At 42.6% G+C, this 18647-nt stretch overlaps 1 protein-coding gene across 1 annotated transcript in view; it reads left to right on the top strand.

The window, feature by feature from the left end:
* The first annotated feature begins 4752 nt into the window (after positions 1–4752).
* The window catches only part of LOC135713557 (ras-related protein Rab-27A-like), a 90634-nt gene continuing 76739 nt past the window's right edge, over positions 4753–18647 (top strand). Inside the window, exon 1 of the mRNA XM_065236680.1 lies at positions 4753–4778. The gene's annotated coding sequence lies outside the window, so the exon portion shown is untranslated. The remainder of the gene's footprint in view (positions 4779–18647) is intronic.

Raw genomic sequence — 18647 nt, 5'->3', positions numbered from 1 at the left:
CTAAGTAAATTTTATTATGTTTTCAAGATTCTCGTAGCATCATCCATTGTTAAGAATTTTAAAATTATTTTTCGAGATAAAATATGGCTCTGCGAAGATTCAACTTTCGATATTCAAGTGTCGTAAAGGCATTAGAAAATTAATCGTTAAACTCTTTCTTGATAATGTTGTGGCCCTTGCGGAGCAGACGGTGAATACGACCGACTGAGAACTGCAGCAGCTGGGCATTCCATGAAGGCGGCTCAGTATACCGGAGCACTGGCACCAACGCACTCGGCGTAGTTGCCCTTTCGCCCCCAGGCTCTGCTGCCGCTGCTCTGCTTCCGCTGCTCTGGTACTGCTGCTTTGCTGTTGGGTCGACGATCGGATAGACAATGATGGAACGGGCGACCTTGTTGGACGCTTATATAGTAGAACAGAAAATATCAGAGGTGTCAGATACTCGCATCTGATGTCTCGGTTGGAGAAAGTATAAGAATATAAAAAAATCAATCGATTTTCACCATCTTTAGACAATGGTTTACTTTTTACCATTTTTCAATAGTTTACAGAATGAAATCAATAGTTTTGAAACATTCAGCAAATTGCTAGAAATATTTCCAATCGATTGATGCCATTATCTCATAAATCTATCGAGAGACGGTTGAGTTATTATCGTTCAAAATCTTTTAATTTTTCGTAACGCATCCAAAATGACTGTTTTCAATTTTGTACCCCCGTATGTTGCCGAAAGACGTTATCCAACGTCAAAATTCTGCAAACTCTCGTGCAAAATCCAACGTGGTCAGGAGGAATGATTGCAAAGGCTCTCAAATTTCCAAAATCGACTGTAAATACCGTGCTTACCGGGAAACACTAACGTTGGATCGTGCTAAACAAAACAAACGTAGAAGTGGAACATATGACCGAAAACTACGAGCGAAGGTCATAACGCAAGTAACAATTTTGGTTTTATAAGGGTTCTGTAGACCACGATTCAGACTTGTAGAATGCTATAAAACCTCTATAAAACTAGCAATGCTACTTGGGAAGGGCAGTCCACAAGAATCCTGGGATCTCCGGTTGTGATTTGGCGAAAAGGTTCAGTGCGGCACACAGTAAAGTTCGACAAATCTGTATGCGAGAAGGTTTCCAGTCGTACCATGCCAGAAAACATCCCAACAGGACGCTGAAACAAAACCTGGTTGGCAAAAACCGTGCAAGAAAGCTGTACGAGCAAGTTCTGACCAAGCATAACGGATTTATTTTGATGGACGATAAAACTTACTTAAAAATGGTCTTTGGGCAATTCCATGGCCAAAAATTTTACGTAGCCCCCTCCGGATAAATTCAAATTTGTCTTTGCAGATAAATTCGCTCGCAAGTTGATGATTTGGCAAGGAATCTGCAGTTGTGGAAAGAAAACAAAGGTTTTCATCACTGGAGCGACTATGAATGGACAACTTTACAAGGAGGAGTGTCTCCAGATCATAATTTTGCCATTCATTCAATCACACGAAGGTTCCGTAAAGTTCTGGCCTGACTTAGCCAGCTGCCATTACAGTCGCGATGTCATAGAATGGTATAAGCAGTATCAGTCCACCAAATTGTCCAGATTTTCGCCCCATTGAAAAATTTTGGGCAATTATCAAGCGCAAATTGAAGAAATGTGGCAAAACAATCAAAACACCATCTGATTTGGAGAACAGTACCACCATAGAGGTAACTCTAAGACTAGAAGGTCCCTAAAGAACTTGCTCAACTTTATGGCTCAGCTCTAGTAATCTCTTCGGTCCCAAGCTAATCGATTCACCCCTCGAAACATAAGAAAATCCACTAACCCCTCATTTTATCTGTCAAACTTTCATAGCGAATCAAAACAAATAGAGATGAACCAGCCCAAGGCTAAAAATCTCTCTAATAAAGCAAAAAAAAAAAAAAAAATCAAAACAAACATAGTGTAGTACTGGAATTTATACTAGAATGGAGTACGTTAATCGATTTGCTTGGGACCAATAGGCTATAGTCAAGTAGTGAGCCAATTTAAAATCGTTAGTTTCGTATTGATTGTTGGTACTACTGTGCAAGATATGATGAGAAGTATTCCGCGAAAAATTGGAAAATTCATCCGAAAAGCTGACGAATAATTTTTGTTGTATTCTTCCCTTAAAACTAAATAAAAATCGTACAAAATGATACCTTTAGCGTTTTTGTACTTCATTTCCCCTTGGAGAAAGAACCTATTTTATGCGGCCAAATTCTAAATGGAACAGACTTTATAGGATTGGTATGAGATAAATCAGGATATATTTTCATTGATGATCGATTAGTTCGATTAATCAAAAAGTAGTCCGACATCCCTACTCCTGAATTTCGCGTGTCGCATGAAAGCTTCGTTACTAAAGCTCACCACAACCTCGGCGTAATTCACCACTGCACGAGTCGACTCAATTTCGTCAAAAGTGGGTCGAGTTTTCCAGGCTTTTCTAGGAAAAACTTTTCGTATATGAGGAAAATCGATAGAGGTTTCAATCAGTTTATTAGTGTACCCGATTTTCCCGACATTCGAGAAGTTTTTCCTGGTTTCCACGACATTTGCCCGGAAATTTCAACTCACTTTTGAGTAAATCCGCTTTTGACGAAATTTTCAGTCGATCTGATCGTCCCTGCAAGCTTCAGATTTATCCACCCAAAAGCTTGCCAATCAACCACCCACCCCGAAGAAAGTAAAGCGATTTTCACCACCCCCTCCCCCGTGCAGCAATGGCAACAGAGTGTGCGAACGAGACGGGAAGCAAGCGGACCCGAACTGAGTTGAAGCGTGCTGCCGTGTTGGACCGAATTTACGACCATCATATGAACGTTAACGGGAGCGTCTTATCAGTTCAGTAGCAGTCGGGCAGCGATTCGGTACGGTCGTAAAAGTGTGTTTGGCATTTGGCATCCTAATAGCCGCGGCGAAACAGCTAGGAGCTAAATAGGTACGTGGTGCTTTCCCCGGAGAGAAAAAAAAAGAGCCAAGCCAGACTGCTTGGTGCCGAATTTATTAGAACGATTAGTTGCGCTGTGATCCATCAGGTAGGCCACGCAAAGTGTAAGCAAGGCCCACTTAGTTAGTTGGTAGGGTATTCAAATTTGCAACCCCTTCTCGTGAGTGAGTGCGGTTTCTGTGATAAAAGCAACAGGTGCCGATGAGACTCGATTACGGGTGTGCGGACAGGGATGCTGGCAATGGCAGCATGTTTCGTTTTCCCCAGTTTGGGAGGCTCGTCCTTGATTTCTGGGGATGTCTGGTTGTGCTTTGTCAGCTTGGAGAAAAACAAAGACAGAAGCGAAGTCCGTAAAAAAAAAAAATAACGCGACTGCGAGGTTCGATACCTGAATTTATGCAAATTGATGTGCTCTGCTTACTACTAGATGCGGATGTGTCGACGAAGAGACGGGATGGGAAAGTTTTTTTTTGTGACAATGAAGAGTATGCACGCGGCACATTAGTGATTGCTACAGGGTTGCTTTCACTTCGCTATAAATAATGTTTTTTTTTCGAAATTATTAAATCATTGGATATTGTAATGATATCTTGTACTTGTTAGTTACAAGAAGAGGTTAGAGGCTGTTCATAAACCACGTATACACTTTAGGGGGCGGGAGGAGGGTGGATTTGGCAAATGTCTACGGTCCATGCAAATTTCTAAAAAAAATGTATGTACGATTGTCTACGCTAATCTATCAAACATGGCCTACGCAGTTTATGAACAGCCCCTTATGAAGCATGTGTTTGACACATTAAACCAGTCAATTTCGCTTTCAGTGAGCCATATCAGCGATTTTATGATTCGTGAGCACTCACTCAGAGTGAACTGTGTAGCGAAGTGAGTGGAAGCAACCCTGGTGACGAAGAAACGTTGATGTAAAGAGCGTGTGCACGCGCCAAGAAGAAGCGGGAATGATTATGATAATTAAATTGCGACGGATTAGAGCTGGACCCTGGTGCGCAAGGATGTGACACCTGGCTGCACGTTGTTTTTTGTTTGTACGAGTAGTTAAGTGCCGTAAATCTGGACACGCTAAAACTTGAAGGGGGGATGCTCCTATTAAAATTTTGACATCTGGCTTAGCTCGTCTCAGTAGGTCTCAGTCGTTTCGAACGTCTAATCAGACGTAACATACCACTATCGGAAAGGGGAGCATTTCTCCTACCCGATGTTGTAGTTGGTTCGCGTGTAAAGGTCCCTTATAACTTTTGTTTACAAAAGCCGTTTTCAATTGTTACGCGAGTAATGACCAAATCCAAACGTCAAAATTCTGTTCTGCCAAAATAATTTTTGCTGAGCATCCCTACTGTTCGCATTCGTTTTCCACCCCTATAAGCAACGCCACGAATAAAATTTGTGTCATCATCCTTTATGGAACAGTAGCGTGCATAGAGATCAAAGCATAAATTTCGCGCTACCCTGCAGAAAATATGAAACCCATCAAGATCGGTATCCACCGCCTGCTTGGGTTTCCTTCTCGACGCAGTAATGTCATCGTGCTTATTATGTATCTGCCTGTATGGGTGGGTGTGTGTGTGTAATCTTTTCGATTCAAGCGTCCCTTCACATTTACCGTTGAGAAGAATCACCGGGAAAAATTGCAACAGATTGAAGCAGCACTCTTTAAAATGGATGATTAATTGCGAAATTTCCTAACCTTCAGCAGTGCTACGCATCGGGGAAGAAACTCAGCAGCAGAGAACCAGGCAGAATCAGAAAAACCATTAGCGGTAGAGAATCAATTCAAAGGTTCGGAGAGAAAAGGTAAGAAATCATTATAATTTCTACTGTTATTCAGTGAAACGTGTTATTTATCTTATTGAATGTGTGGCGAAGGAAGGGAAGGAAGCGAAGGACTGGTCAAACTTGTCTTTTCCAGGATTTTCCGGAAAATGGGTTTCCGGATCCTTTACCGAAATATATGCAAATGGGTTGGTTGGAAGGGCTATGGTAAAAGTCTTGCTTTTTGTTGGTTTTACAATCGCACGGAAACCGGATCGATAGTTGATGATGGTTTAATTGGAAATTGGTTACCGGGAAAATTTATTTTTCGGTTAATGCCTGCATTAATTTAGGGAAATTCTAGCGCGCAACGCTTGAATGTTCCTCAACTAATCATGGTTATTATAGGGAAAAATTGCTGGAAATATTCTGGAAGCTTTCTAACTCTCAAACTAGGCGATGTCGTGCAATGAGATGCAAACAGGAGTGGCCCAGAGAATTTGTCGTTGCTTCCCTTCTCCCACTGTTCACATGGGTGATGGAGCTTGACGTCACATTCCGTCAACGATTAATAGAGTGAAAGAATGAGCGAGACGGCGAATTCACATGGCTTCACCTGTTTACCGCTCATTGGATGTCTTCATATGTCAATGTCATTGCCAACGCACTTCAGTTTACAAGTTAATTGAAATTGTACAAAAATGGATTTCAATCAGGATTCTGATGAAGAATATTGCGATATTTTTTTGAAGATGATCGAGAGTGTACCCCAAACCCAATCAACCGGAAACGGCAAATATACGGAGAATATCATCATTTATATCCAGACTTGATGAAACAGCCGGATAAATTTCCGAACTATACCCGGATGAAGATTGAAACGTTCCACTAGGTACTGGAACTCATTGAAGAACGTCTTACTAAGCAGTGGACAAACTTTGTGCGGCAACCGATACTTCCTAGAGAAAAATTGATTATCACACTCAGGTAAACAAGAAAATATTGGTATCCTTCCAATCTTTTGCATCTTGATTATACTTGTAGGTTCTTTGCTACAGGTGTATCGTTTTATGCCTTGTCGTATTCATTTCGCATCGGTCGATCGACGGCTGCGGAAATTGTGAAAGAAACTTGCCTTGCACTATGGGAAACACTCCAACCGATACACATACCACCAACGACCGAGCAGTGTTTTAAACAGATTGCGCAGGACTATTGGGAAATGTGGACCTTTCCCAATTGTATTGGGAGTATCGATGGAAAACACATTCGATTTCGATGTCCCTCTAACTCGGGGACGATGTTCTACAACTACAAACATTATTTTTCGATTGTGCTTCAAGGCGTATGTTTTTCTTGCCGATGAGGCTTATCCGCTTCTACAACATGTTTCAAGGTCATATTCACAAAGAGATGGGACAGCAGATGAAAAATATTTCAATTCGAGACTATCTAGGGCTAGTAAGTCCGTCGAGTGTGCATTTGGAGCGATTAATGCAAAATGGAGGTTGCTTTGGAAACCCATCGAAACGGATCCAGAATTTGCAGAAATCACGTTTTGCATGATGTAATTATTGATAAGGAAGGATATCTGAGTATTCAGGCAGAGGGAGAAGATTTCCTTGAAAATAACAAAAAGGTAAAGGTCCATTGTCCATACACCAAACTTCCTGGAAGAATTTCCCAGATCTTTCTGGAAGAACTTGCAGGAACTTCATAGAACATTCAGAACATTCTAGAAGAACTTCCTAGGAAGTTTAACGGGTAGTAAGTTTTTCCAGGTTCTATGAAGTTCCTGCAAGTTCTTCCAGAAAGATCTGGGAAATTCTGGGAACTACCTAGAACTTCCTGGAAATTCTTCTAGGAAGTTCTGGGATGTTCGAGGAAGAATTGCCAGGAAGTTTTGGGAAGTTCTAGTATGTTCTTTCATGAAATTGTAGGAAGTTGATTTCCTGAAAGAACTTCCCAAAAATTCCAGAAAGAACTTTCCAGAATTTCCAGTTCTTGAATGAACTTCGCAGATTTTCCAGGAAGATCTTCCCAGAACTTCCGAGAAATGTTGCAAAACGCATACCTAATGATGACGAAAAAAAAAGACTTTTAGCTTTGGAGAATTGTTGAACCTTTTGAAAAGTTCGTAAAGCTTTTGAGAAGCATGTAGAATTTATGAGGGATTCGTAGAAGTACTTTATGAATATTGGAGGTTTTGTTTATATTTGTGTCATGGATTAAAAGTTAAAAACCATAACATTATCCATTCTCGTTTATAATATATTCTTAAACATCTGATTACACTCAAAAAGAAGCTGAAAAACTTTTATAACAAAAAAATATCACCCTCACTTTCAGTGTGCGAGCATTGGCCCTTTCTATACACATAATCAAGCACAGCTTGTTGAATTATAATCCTAAGTTCCAGCTTGTGGGCACCCTCCAGTTTTCTCACGTGCGGTAGCAAACTTTCTAAGAAAACAACATCTTCATCGCGATTGTTCTCAGCCTTTTTCTCAAGCAGTTCAAGCTTCCTCCCTTCGATTTCCAGCAGCTGCGCAGCGTGCTGGCTTCTCTCCGAAGTTTTTTTTTTCGATTTTTTGGCCGAAGGTTGCAAGGGTGAGCCCGAAGATCCAGGACGGCTACTTCAAACCATTCTTCTGTTTCCTCCACTTCGCCATAATCGATTTCATCGTCCTGATCATTGGCTGTTGGTGTGGGTAGAATCTTAAGGTTTCCGGTTGATCTTCAGGGTTTCATCTGCAGCCTCAAGAACTGCATGCAGGTAAAATATGACCAAGTGCTGTGGCAGCTTTTATCTCCTGCATCACCGGATTTAGGTACCGGCAGCTTGCGCAGTTCCCTAGCGTAGGTATCTCGAAGGTTCTTCCACTTTTTTTCAATTCATTTTTCAGCAAATACAATATCAATTGAGATTTACAAAAAGACTCGAATCAGTCATAAAAATACGTGCTGCTTTAAATAAGGCGAATGCACCAAATTTGTGAAGTTTGTTCCCCAGTACAGCGAAAATAATATTGGAATGGCCACAGATCGTGGGAATAAAACACTTGTGTATCTTACGATGTACAAAACTATAAGAGAGTGAATGTTTTTCCAGTTTTCCAGTTTAAATGATCTTTATTTTAGTTTAACTTGGACGATTACCATATAAATTTTTACTAAGTGATTTAATTGCTTTCTTCATCTTTAGGTATGGGCAAAATTCAAAATTTGTTTTACAGAATCAGTCCTAGACTTAGTACACGGTCGACCACCTTGGTGGGATTGGTTTGTTTTGTTTTTAGAATTTGAAGAGAAACTACTTAATACTACTATTGACAGCTTAAAACTAACCTACTCTATGTACAAATTGCTTATTAAAGCATGTTCAGAAAGATTGCATTTTTGAATAAATTTAGTTGTCATATCATCAATTTTGGAATCTACTTTGGGAATTTCTGCCTCTTGATGGAGGTCTGCTATTCTTGTGTCGAATGGACGATCTAGGATCATCCTCAACACTCTATTCTGTGCAACCTGGATTTTGTTCCTGTGGGTCTGAGCGCACGATTCCCACACCGGGGCGGCATAGAAGATCGCGGGGGCTATGATCTGTTTGTAAACAGCCAGTTTGTTTTGCCTTGAGAGGCGGGATCTGCGGCAAATGAGCGGATACAAACACCTAACCAAGGCGGAGCACTTAACTAGGGTTTTCTCTATGTGCGAGCGGAACAGGAGCTTCTCATCGAACAACATCCCGAGATAAGTAACATCAGTGGACCACTCGACCCTTGTACCATCCATTATTACGGTACAGGAGGGAGACGGTTTAAGTTTTAATGATTGTCTGTGAAGGAACATGATCGCTTGGGTTTTCGAGGCGTTGATTTTGATTTTCCACGTGGTGGCATAATCAGTAAAGGTGTCAAGGCATCGTTGGAGCTTGTTCGTAATTTCACGAGGCATCCTACCCTTGACGGCTATCGCGGTGTCATCTGCAAACAGAAAGAACACGCAACCGTCTCCTAGAGGAGGGATGTCCGACGTGTAGATGCTGTAAAGCAGTGGTCCCAGCAGACTCCCTTGCGGAACACCTGCTGGGATCGGAAATTGTCCCGAAAGGGAACTATTCAACGACACCCTGAACGACCTTTGCTGGAGATAGTTACGGGTGATTTTCACAAGGTATGGTGGAAAGTTGGAGTTACAAAACTTGTATATAAGTCCGTCGTGCCAGACATTGTCAAACGCCTTTTCGACGTCTAACAAGGCCATGGCTGTGGACTTGGATACAGCTTTGTTACTTCGGATGTTATTCATCACCCGCACTAGCTGATGATTGGTGGAGTGCCCCTTACGGAACCCGAACTGTTCCGGAAGAAGAATGTCATGTTCCTCCACAAACTTGTTTAGTCGGCTGAGGATCAATTTTTCGAACAGCTTGCTCAGCGCTGAGAGCAGGCTAATCGGTCTGTAGCTTGACGGTAGTGAAGGGTCTTTCCCAGGTTTGCGGATCGGGATGATTTTTGCCACCTTCCAGATGCTTGGAAAGTAGTGCAGCTCCAAGCATCTGTTGAGGATGGCAGCCAGCAGCGAGTGCACCCTCGCGCTGAGATTTTTCAACTCTAGGTTGAATATTCCGTCAAACCCGGGAGCCTTCATGTTCGTACTGTGTTTCAGCGCTGAGCAAATTTGTTCCTCTGTAATCCGTTCTTCTGGAGGGACGGCACAAGGGGAGGCATCTAACGTCTGGACGCACTGCACAACCTGGTTCTCGAGTGGACTTGGGATTGTAGAGCCAAGCAAATGCGACTGGGCAATGTGCTCCCCAATTGCATTGGCCTTCTCTTCGTTGGTGATAAGCCGTTCGTCATTGACTCTAAGTGGTGGAATGGGCTTGGGGTGAGACTTCAGCACCTTGGCAACCTTCCAGAATGGTCTGGAACGGTCGTCCAGGTTCTGAACGAGCCGCCCGAAACTCTCGTTCCGGATTGAGACCATTCTGGAAGCGATCTGCCGATTCAGATCGACCATTTCGTATTTACGCTGCAGATCCCCAGTCCGCTGAAACTGGCGTCTACGAACATTTCTGAGCCGAATCAAAAGTTTGGTGTGGGAATCAATTGCTTGAAACTTACCCCTCACAGGAACTCGTCGAACGCACTCTTCGTCAGCCACGGATATGGCTTGATGGAGACCCTCCAGGGCCCGGTCGATGTCCTCCACTGTGTCGAGCGGTGGGTTGTCGTCGATGTGGCGGTCGACCACGCGTCGAAACTGGACCCAGTTGACTCGATGGTAGTCCTTCCGCAGGCACGGTGCAGGGGCCACGTTGTAGCCCAGTTCGGTCAGCACCGGTTGGTGGTCCGAACTCAGGTCGTTGATGGCAACCGGCTTGGCTAATCCGGTGTTTGCCAAGAACAGGTCCAGCGTCGATGGGTTGCCCGCCGGTGATGTGAAGGTTGGTTCGTCCGGAAACCAGACGGAATAGAGACCATGCTGGGAATGGTCGAATAGCATGCGGCCGTTCTGGTTCTGCTGGTAGTTCCGCCAGGCCTCGTGCCGGGCGTTCAGGTCCCCTCCGATTACGAAGCGGGCATTGGTGCGGGTTATGATGGCAAGGTCGTTCTTGAACTGCTGTGCTGTACCATTGCTAACGGTACATTGCCGGGGGCAGTAGGCGGCGATGAACCGGACGTTTCCGGTCGATGTTTCCACCTCTACGCCGACGGCCTCGATGATGGAAGTGCGGTAGTGGGGTAGGGTGCAGTACTTGATGCCTTTCTTGATGATGACCGCGACACCGCCCCCCCCTGGAGCTGCTGCGATCAAGCCGGACAATGCTGTGGTCGGGCAGCCAGAAGCTGTCACCGGTCTTGAGGTGGGTCTCGGTGAGAAGGCCCACGTCGATGTCGTGCTTGCGGAGGAAGTCTGCAAGCTCAATGTTTTTCGCCCCTACGGAGCGAGCGTTCCAGTTGGCGATCTTTATGGCTTCACGGTCCATAATTAGCGACGAAGGAGATGATAGCTTGGAGCTGTTGTGTTCTTGTTGCGCAGGTGCGCTTGATGATGATGGCCTGGGCCAACAGTGTGACGATCTCATCCGTTGACAGCGGAGAATCGTCTGTAGCTTCACCGGTTGTACCGGCCAATCCCGGAGCAGGGGGATCCGTCGATGGCCCGGAGGCTTGAGAGTGAATGTTCTTTATTACCGAGCTTATATAGAGGTTACTATGGTAACATGGAACAAATTCAAAATTATCATGGCATGCTGTGTTTACTGGTTGTCGTCATCTCCCACACTCCTCTTCGACGGAAGTACACCAGCAGCATCACGGAAACCCTTGAGTTTAACGGATTGCAACGGCTTCGTCATCATATCCGCAACCATCGCATCAGTCGGACAGTAACGAATATCGATCTCTCCATTCTGTTGCAGCTCTCGAACGAAATGGAATTTCGTCTCGATGTGTTTCGAACGGCGGCCAATGGTTGATGAATTTGATTGTTTGATCACCCCTTGGTTATCCTCGAACACAACCACTGACGATGACAGCTTCACGTCGAAGTCGTTAAGAATTCTCCGGACCCAACGAAACTCTTGACAACACTCGGCTAGCGCAACGTACTCTGCTTCGGTGCTGCTGAGCGTGATGCAAGTTTGCTTTTTGGAACTCCAGCTTACAGATCAACCAGCGAAACGGAACAAGAAACCAGACGTTGATTTCCGGTCACTCGAGTCACCGGCCCAATCAGCGTCGACGAAGATTTTTTGCGATGAACCATCCACGCCCAAAACCAGCTCGTCGTTTAACGTTTGCTTGAGGTATCGCAATACCCGCTTCGCTTCCAGCCAGTCAGCTTGAGTCGGACAACTGGTCCTTCTTCCCAGTATCGATACAGCAGCCGAAATATCTGGACGCGTATTAACGGCCACGTACAATAAACCGCCAATTAAGCTTGCATATTGGTGATTATTTGGCAATTTATCCGCTTCATCCTCCTCCTTAGATTGTGTGTGGCCGGGGCTAAGTGGAAACTTAGAAGGTTTAGCATCAGTCATTCCGAAACGTTCCAGCAGTTTTCGGATGTATGTTGATTGATTCAGGCTCACTCCTCCAGCTGATCGATTCACCTCGATGTCAAGAAAGTGCCTGATATCACCCACCGACGTCACTTCGAAATGCCGGTTCAGCTCTCGAAATATCTGCTCATACTCTTCTTCTTCTTCACAGGCAACAACCAGGTCGTCCACGTACACCACCAAGTACGTCCACTTCTTTCCATCGCGACGAATGTAGAGGCACGAGTCATTTTTGGACTGCTCGAACCCGATCGTCTTCAAAACAGCGTCGAATGTTTGATTCCAAACGCGGGCAGCCTGCTTGAGTCCGTACAGGCTACTTGTGTATCCTACGATGTACAAAACTATAAGAGAGTGAATCGACAGTGAGCATGCATAAGGGCCTATACGCGATGATCGATTCTCTTCATCGATTTTCTCTTTGCATTGCTACAGCTAAGCGAAACAATTTTGTAGAATTTATTCAATGTAGAGTTGTAACAGGTTGCATTGGCTATTAAAAGCAACAGCAAACGCACCGACAAACGTTAAATCTAGCGAGTTATTAACAAAAGAGAAAATCGATGAAGAGAATCGATCATCGCGTATACGCCCTTATGAATGCTCACTGTCGGAATGTTCTTTATTACCGAGCTTATATAGAGGTTACTATGGTAACATGGAACAAATTCAAAATTATCATGGCATGCTGCGTTTACTGGTTGTCGTCATCTCCCACAAATAAAATATTAAACTTACCGGGAATCGAAAACTCCTTCTCGAGTTCCTTCCACCCTTTCTCCACCAGAACACGGTTCCGGTATTTTCGGGATGGTTGATCCCACAATTCGTCCCGCAAGAAAATAGCACCGATAAAATATTCTGCATCGATTCCGGTGGTAGCAGGTTCTGTTTCCGCCATCGTGAATTCAAAATTGATTTTTTTTTTAAATTTTAAATTACGAGAAATAACTGACTGACCCAACATCTGTTTGCAGAAGAAAAAAAAAACAACTTTTCTCGCGAAAATCGAGCTGTGCATGCAGTGTTTGGTCGCATGGTAATCGCTCATCGCGTCGCATTCGTTCGCATTCACCGTGGCATGTCAGGCTTCCCTTTTTTATGGCACAGACCTGTTGGTCCATATTAAATGTCAGGCTTGTTCTTGCTTGGTTTAAACAACAATCAATACGAAACTAACGATTTTAAATTGGCTCACCACTTTAGTAGCCTATTGGTTCCAAGCAAACGATTAACGTACCCTATTCTAGTTGAAATTCTATTACTACACTATGTTTGTTTTGATTCGCTATGAAAGTTTGACAGATAACATCAGGGGTGTGTGGATTCATGCAGAACATGCAGGGGTGAGTGAAATAGCTTGGGACTGCTTGGGACCGTTGTTCTGGTACTGAGTGAGCCAAAAATAATAATGATTTTCTTCGGGACCCAGTGGTCTTAGAGTTACCTCTATGGTTTAAATCAGTGCCAACATTTCAAAGGGGCGTAATTGCGTTTGTAAACAATGGCTTTAGCTGTCGATTTCTCGCAAATAAAAACTTACTCATGAAAATTAATGACACCTACAGGTAGATGAATGTCTCCTCTACCAGCTAGCATTTTTTTTTTGAAATGTGCGAAGGCCGGTCGCGCGACTTGTCAAAATTCGCATCGCGTCGCGTCGCATTGCGAATCGCGTCTACCCTGGCCGCCACAGGCTTTCATTAAGCTCCACTTTCACGCGACGTTCAATGTTTCGATTTGCTCTTTACGCATGGTTCAGGCAATCATAACAAGCTATGACTGACGTGACGATTGTTTAAGCCCTGGAAAAACAAGCTATTCAAATGAAATTACGTTCTCGATTTTCACTTGGTATGTAATGAACAACAGAGATACGCGATAATTCATATAGTTTCAGCGGTTGATGATTAATTTTTAATATACTAAAGGTACTGCCTACGGCGACTACGACGGTGCTTACGGCAACGACAACAGCAAATTTGAAACTTACCATTTGTCTAGGGTATAACCATAGAGGTAACTCTAAGACTAGTAGGTCCCGAAGAAACGTGTTCAACTTTTTGACTCAGCTCTGGTACTCTTCGGTCCCAAGCTAATCGATTCACCCCTCGAAACATAGGAAAATCTACTAACCCCTCATTTTATCTGTCAACCTTTCATAGCGAATCAAAACAAACATAGTGTAGTGCTAGAATTTTGACTAGAATGGGGTACGTAATCGATTTGCTTGGGACCAATAGGCTAGTCAAGTAGTGTGCCAATTTAAAATCGTTAGTTTCGTATTGATTGTTGGTATAACACCTTTGTCCGGCACCTCCACTTGAGCTTCATGGCTGCTATCTGTCACTGTTTGCAAAAATATCCAATAGCAATTACCTTTGTTGTAATACTTCCTGCAACGCCATGGTCATCTGGGAGGAGGTTCGCGTCTAGTGCTTTCCCCAGGAACCGTTCACGGCCACCAGGTACCGCCCGTCTAGTCTTCGGCGTATCCAGCGAGGCATCCTTCAGCTTGCTCACAATCTCCGACACTGGCGAGAGACCAGAAGACGAGCACTTTTGCAGACCGTAAACTCGTTGATTCACGGCAACGTCGACCACCGAATCACCACCAAAACTCGCGGCGGACACATTATCAATACTTTCCCCAGCTAATTTACCAACCGGACCGTGTTCCAACTCGCACTTGGTGACGAGACTCTCGATAGAACTACACACCGCAAAAAATAGAGTATTTCGAACTTCTTTAGTGAAAGTGACTTATTGCTTCTACGATGGAGGAAGACAGAAAAATTGAGCGTGCGTACATATTCGATGGTAGTAACTACATGGCCTGGAAGTTCCGCCCGCAGGTACACTGAACCAAAACATCCGCAATACTTCGAATGATTATTGCATTGCTCGAGCCCTTTAACAATATGCATTCGAATTTCGGATGATTTTCTTATGGTTGAATTCGTCGTCAGATGATGAACATCCATATGACTGTCATCCAAATACAGGATGATTTTCGTTTGAAAATTAGCTATAAAACATACGGCGCTCAGAGGACAAACATTTAAGAATAGTGTGACATGCAAGTGCTTTTAATTAGATTTATAATTTGATTATCTACAATTCCATACTGAATAGCCATTATAAGCCATTCCATTATGCTACAAAAAATTTTCGTGGTGGAGAAAAACTCCTTCACCACGAATTAGCCAAACATTGGTTTTCATCCTTTACCAATGTTCGTAACAGCTGTGATAGCGATGCATATGCTTCCACCTCGTTTGTCAGCTCAGATCAGCAAATGATGTTCGATAGAATTATTTACATCTGAACCGATACCATATGCATTTCCATTTAGTATGACAGTCATTCTGCAGAGAGCATTACGCATTTCAACTGAAGGCCCTATCCCTTCTCATAACAAGTTTCATCCTGTATTCGAGAGGAAAATCATCTGATTTCAAAACAACCGTCATCCGGTTGCAGCTATCATTCGAAAAAGCGATTTCGGTGTTTTGATTTGAATGGTCTGAGGTTTCATTCGATCAGAGGATGATGTTTCTGTACAGTGTAGCGGGATGAGTCCAGTCGAGTGCAGTGGTTTATATAGATTCCGGCTGCTCGAACCATCTGGTGAATGAGAGGGCGCTGGTTAACAAGCTGGAGAAGCAAAGAACGGAGAGACGATTTTGGCCAAGCATACGGTGAGAGTGATGGCTCTTGTCAAAGGTAAATATACTGAATTGTTGTAAAGCGCAAATAAGAGAACACCCAACTGGTTTAATGGAGTAATCAACAACGACTGAAGATAATTTATTTCAGCTGATTATAATGCTTGCTATGATTGAATGGATACTTATTCTAGGTTGCTTCGTTGTATGCAGTTTGAATCTGCACTCAACACTCCTCCTCAACGAAGTCAACGATTGCGTTCCAGATTTCCTTGAACGCCAAGCGCATTTCGATGTCTTTCCAGCTTCACCCGGTCCAATGGCTTAGTCATCAGTTCGGATTCCATGTGAGCGGTTGGTAGATACCGCAAATCGATAATCCCTTGTAGACATAGATCTCTGGTAAACGCATGCTTCGTGTCAACCATTTTGATGCAGGATTGGCTGTCCACCCACACAACGATTGGATATGCTGGTTCCTCGTTGATATCCTTTATCAGCTTCCGCATCCATAACAGCTCCTGGCATCGCTGAGCCAAGGCCGCAAACTCGGCTTCTGTTGAAGAAAATGCAACGCAAGACTGCTTGTGGGTGCCCCAACTTACCAGCCCTCCACCGAAATTTGACCAGGAAACCAGAGTTTGATTTTCGGTCTCCTTCATCTCCAGCCAGCGTTGCCAGGTCATTTTCAGAAAAATCTGGACCAGTTAAAATATAAAATCTGGAATGCTCCGAAAAATCCTGTTTTAACATAACCCGAGTAGCACATGTCCGATACCAACAGTTGCAGAAACTTGTTTATGACTCGAATAAGTCGTATAGGAGTTTCCACAACCTATTTGTGACATATGTGCTACTAGGGAATGCTATTGAAATCAAATTGATGTGCCAATCTCCCGTAAAAACCGGTCAGCATGATCATCTGGAATTTATTTAAAGTACTAGAATAGTTATGAATTACATATTACAAATAAATTATATAAAGCAAATAACTTGTTAGCATTGCTAAATCATCCAAAAATTGAAAAGTATTGACACAGTGTGCCCAAAAAAGTTTTAATATCCATTACGCAGCAGTTCAAAAATTGAATTAAATGTGGGCAACATACTGCAGAAAATATTTTTAGAATTGTTTTTTAAACTGTAATTGTTTTTTTAAAACGAATGAAAAGCAAAGAATTAAGCAAATTTGATGGGATGGATTTTTTAACTAATTGACCACTTTGTCAAGCAGTTTTGGTGTGACTTTCTACCAGCGATTTCACAAAACTGGACCAACTAATTTCTATTTTTTATGAAACGCACAAATGTTGGCTACTTTTCTATTTTTCTCTCTCAATCTCAAAATAATGTTTTATTTCAAAGTTCAAGTGGTAGTAAACCTCATTTTAACTGCTCGAATGAAGGGGTTAATAGTCGATGTAGTCCTTACTATTTGATGCAGTACCAGAATATAAAGATTTTATTACTTCTAAACAATTTTAATATTACCCTGAGGTTGATCAGATTTACAATTTAATTCTTGACATCATGCAACACACAACTCCCTATAGACATGTAGGCAATTTTATTTTCAAGCAAAATTCACCTGGCTGAAGTGGGAACCAAAGCCTAACATCGTGGTACTAAACTACGGGTAACTCCACTATTCGCATGACCGTTACGAATAATTTTAGGCCAAAGAATAATTGTATTATATTACTAAAATGAAAGTCTGATAGCGGCAGGATCTTGAAATGATTATAAATTCCGGAATTTCTATTTTTCCTGGGTCCCAGATCATGAACAATTTTGTTGGTCTGCATTTACTTGGAACTCTTCACAGGATATTTTCGCCTTTTTTTTAATTCCATTTGAATGGTCCAAGAATTTCACCACACTTATTTTCTGGATTCCCCTAAAATAATCTTGATAATATTCAAACTTGTCCAGTAACATTCTAAGAGTTCATAGCATTACTTCTTGTAATCTCTTATAAATTACTCTCCAATTCCACAATTCCCTTAAACTGCTAATAATTCCCAAGAATTGGCATAATTTTGTGTCCAATATTTTTAATAATTTTCTTGGTGCACACAGAATGACCGACACACTCTTCAAATAATTCCCTTTAAACTGCTTTGTAGGTAAGGTCAGATTATTTTGAAATCCTCTTCACTATGTCCTAAGTACTCTAGTACTTTGCCAAAATGGCCTTGAAAGTTTCTCGGAAATTGCGCATAACTCCGTTAAAATGTCTTAAAATTTTATTAAAATGAATCTCCATAGAAGACAGAGTTCCATTGAAATTATTCTAACGATCAGCATAGTCTTTAAGTTTCATCATAAAAATTTTCTATGATTTCTCTTGCGGATTGTATTTCCTATATTCACAAAATCTCCATGCAATTGTCATCAGACTTGACAAGACAATTGACACCGTCTTCAACCAGAGGTTGCACAGACTGAATATTTAACACTAGACAACGGACAACACACCTCACTCAGCGGACCAGTAGGAAAATTTTCAGGTTGCCAAAATTTGCACCGGCTGGAGCGCGAATCGAACCCTCACTTTGTGGCACTCGCAATACGCCTGAACGACCACGAAGCCCAAAAAGATGGATGGAACAGTACTCAGAATTAGCTTGAAGTTCTCCTTTGATTTCACAAGGAATTCGCCTCACACTTCCCAAGTTACATTGCAGGTTTTATCGCGGTTTTATAGCATTCTACAAGTCTAAATCATGTTCTACAGAACCCTCATAAAACCAAAATTGTTACTTGGGTTCACTGTGAACTATTTTCAATAATGTCCAACGTTTGGATTTTTTAAAGGGTAAATCAATTGCAGTGATATTTTTAAAGCAACATGTTTAAACAATCTGGGAAAATCTGGAACATATTTAAAAAATCTGGAAATATACGTGGTTTGTCTGTGTATCTGGCAAGACGATTAAAAATCTGGAAAATCCAGATAAATCTGGAATACTGGCAACGCTGTCTCCAGCCCAGTCTGCGTCGACAAAACATTCCAAGCCTTCATTTCCGGATCCCGGATGTAGGGAAAAGTGCTTGGTTGAAAAGTGCTATCTCAGCACCCGTTTCGCCTCCGTCCAGTCGCGGTTTGTTGGTTTGGAAACCTCTCTTCCCAGCAATGAAGTTACAAGGCAGATGTCTGGCCGC

This window comes from Ochlerotatus camptorhynchus, unplaced genomic scaffold (genome assembly GCF_037179485.1).
Source record: "Ochlerotatus camptorhynchus isolate MF236.1 unplaced genomic scaffold, CSIRO-AGI_Acam_v1.1 ptg000568l, whole genome shotgun sequence".
NCBI classification, from domain to species: domain Eukaryota; kingdom Metazoa; phylum Arthropoda; class Insecta; order Diptera; family Culicidae; genus Ochlerotatus; species Ochlerotatus camptorhynchus.
The sequence above is the reverse complement of the archived record's forward strand: the minus strand, read 5'-3'. Positions and strand labels throughout refer to the sequence as shown.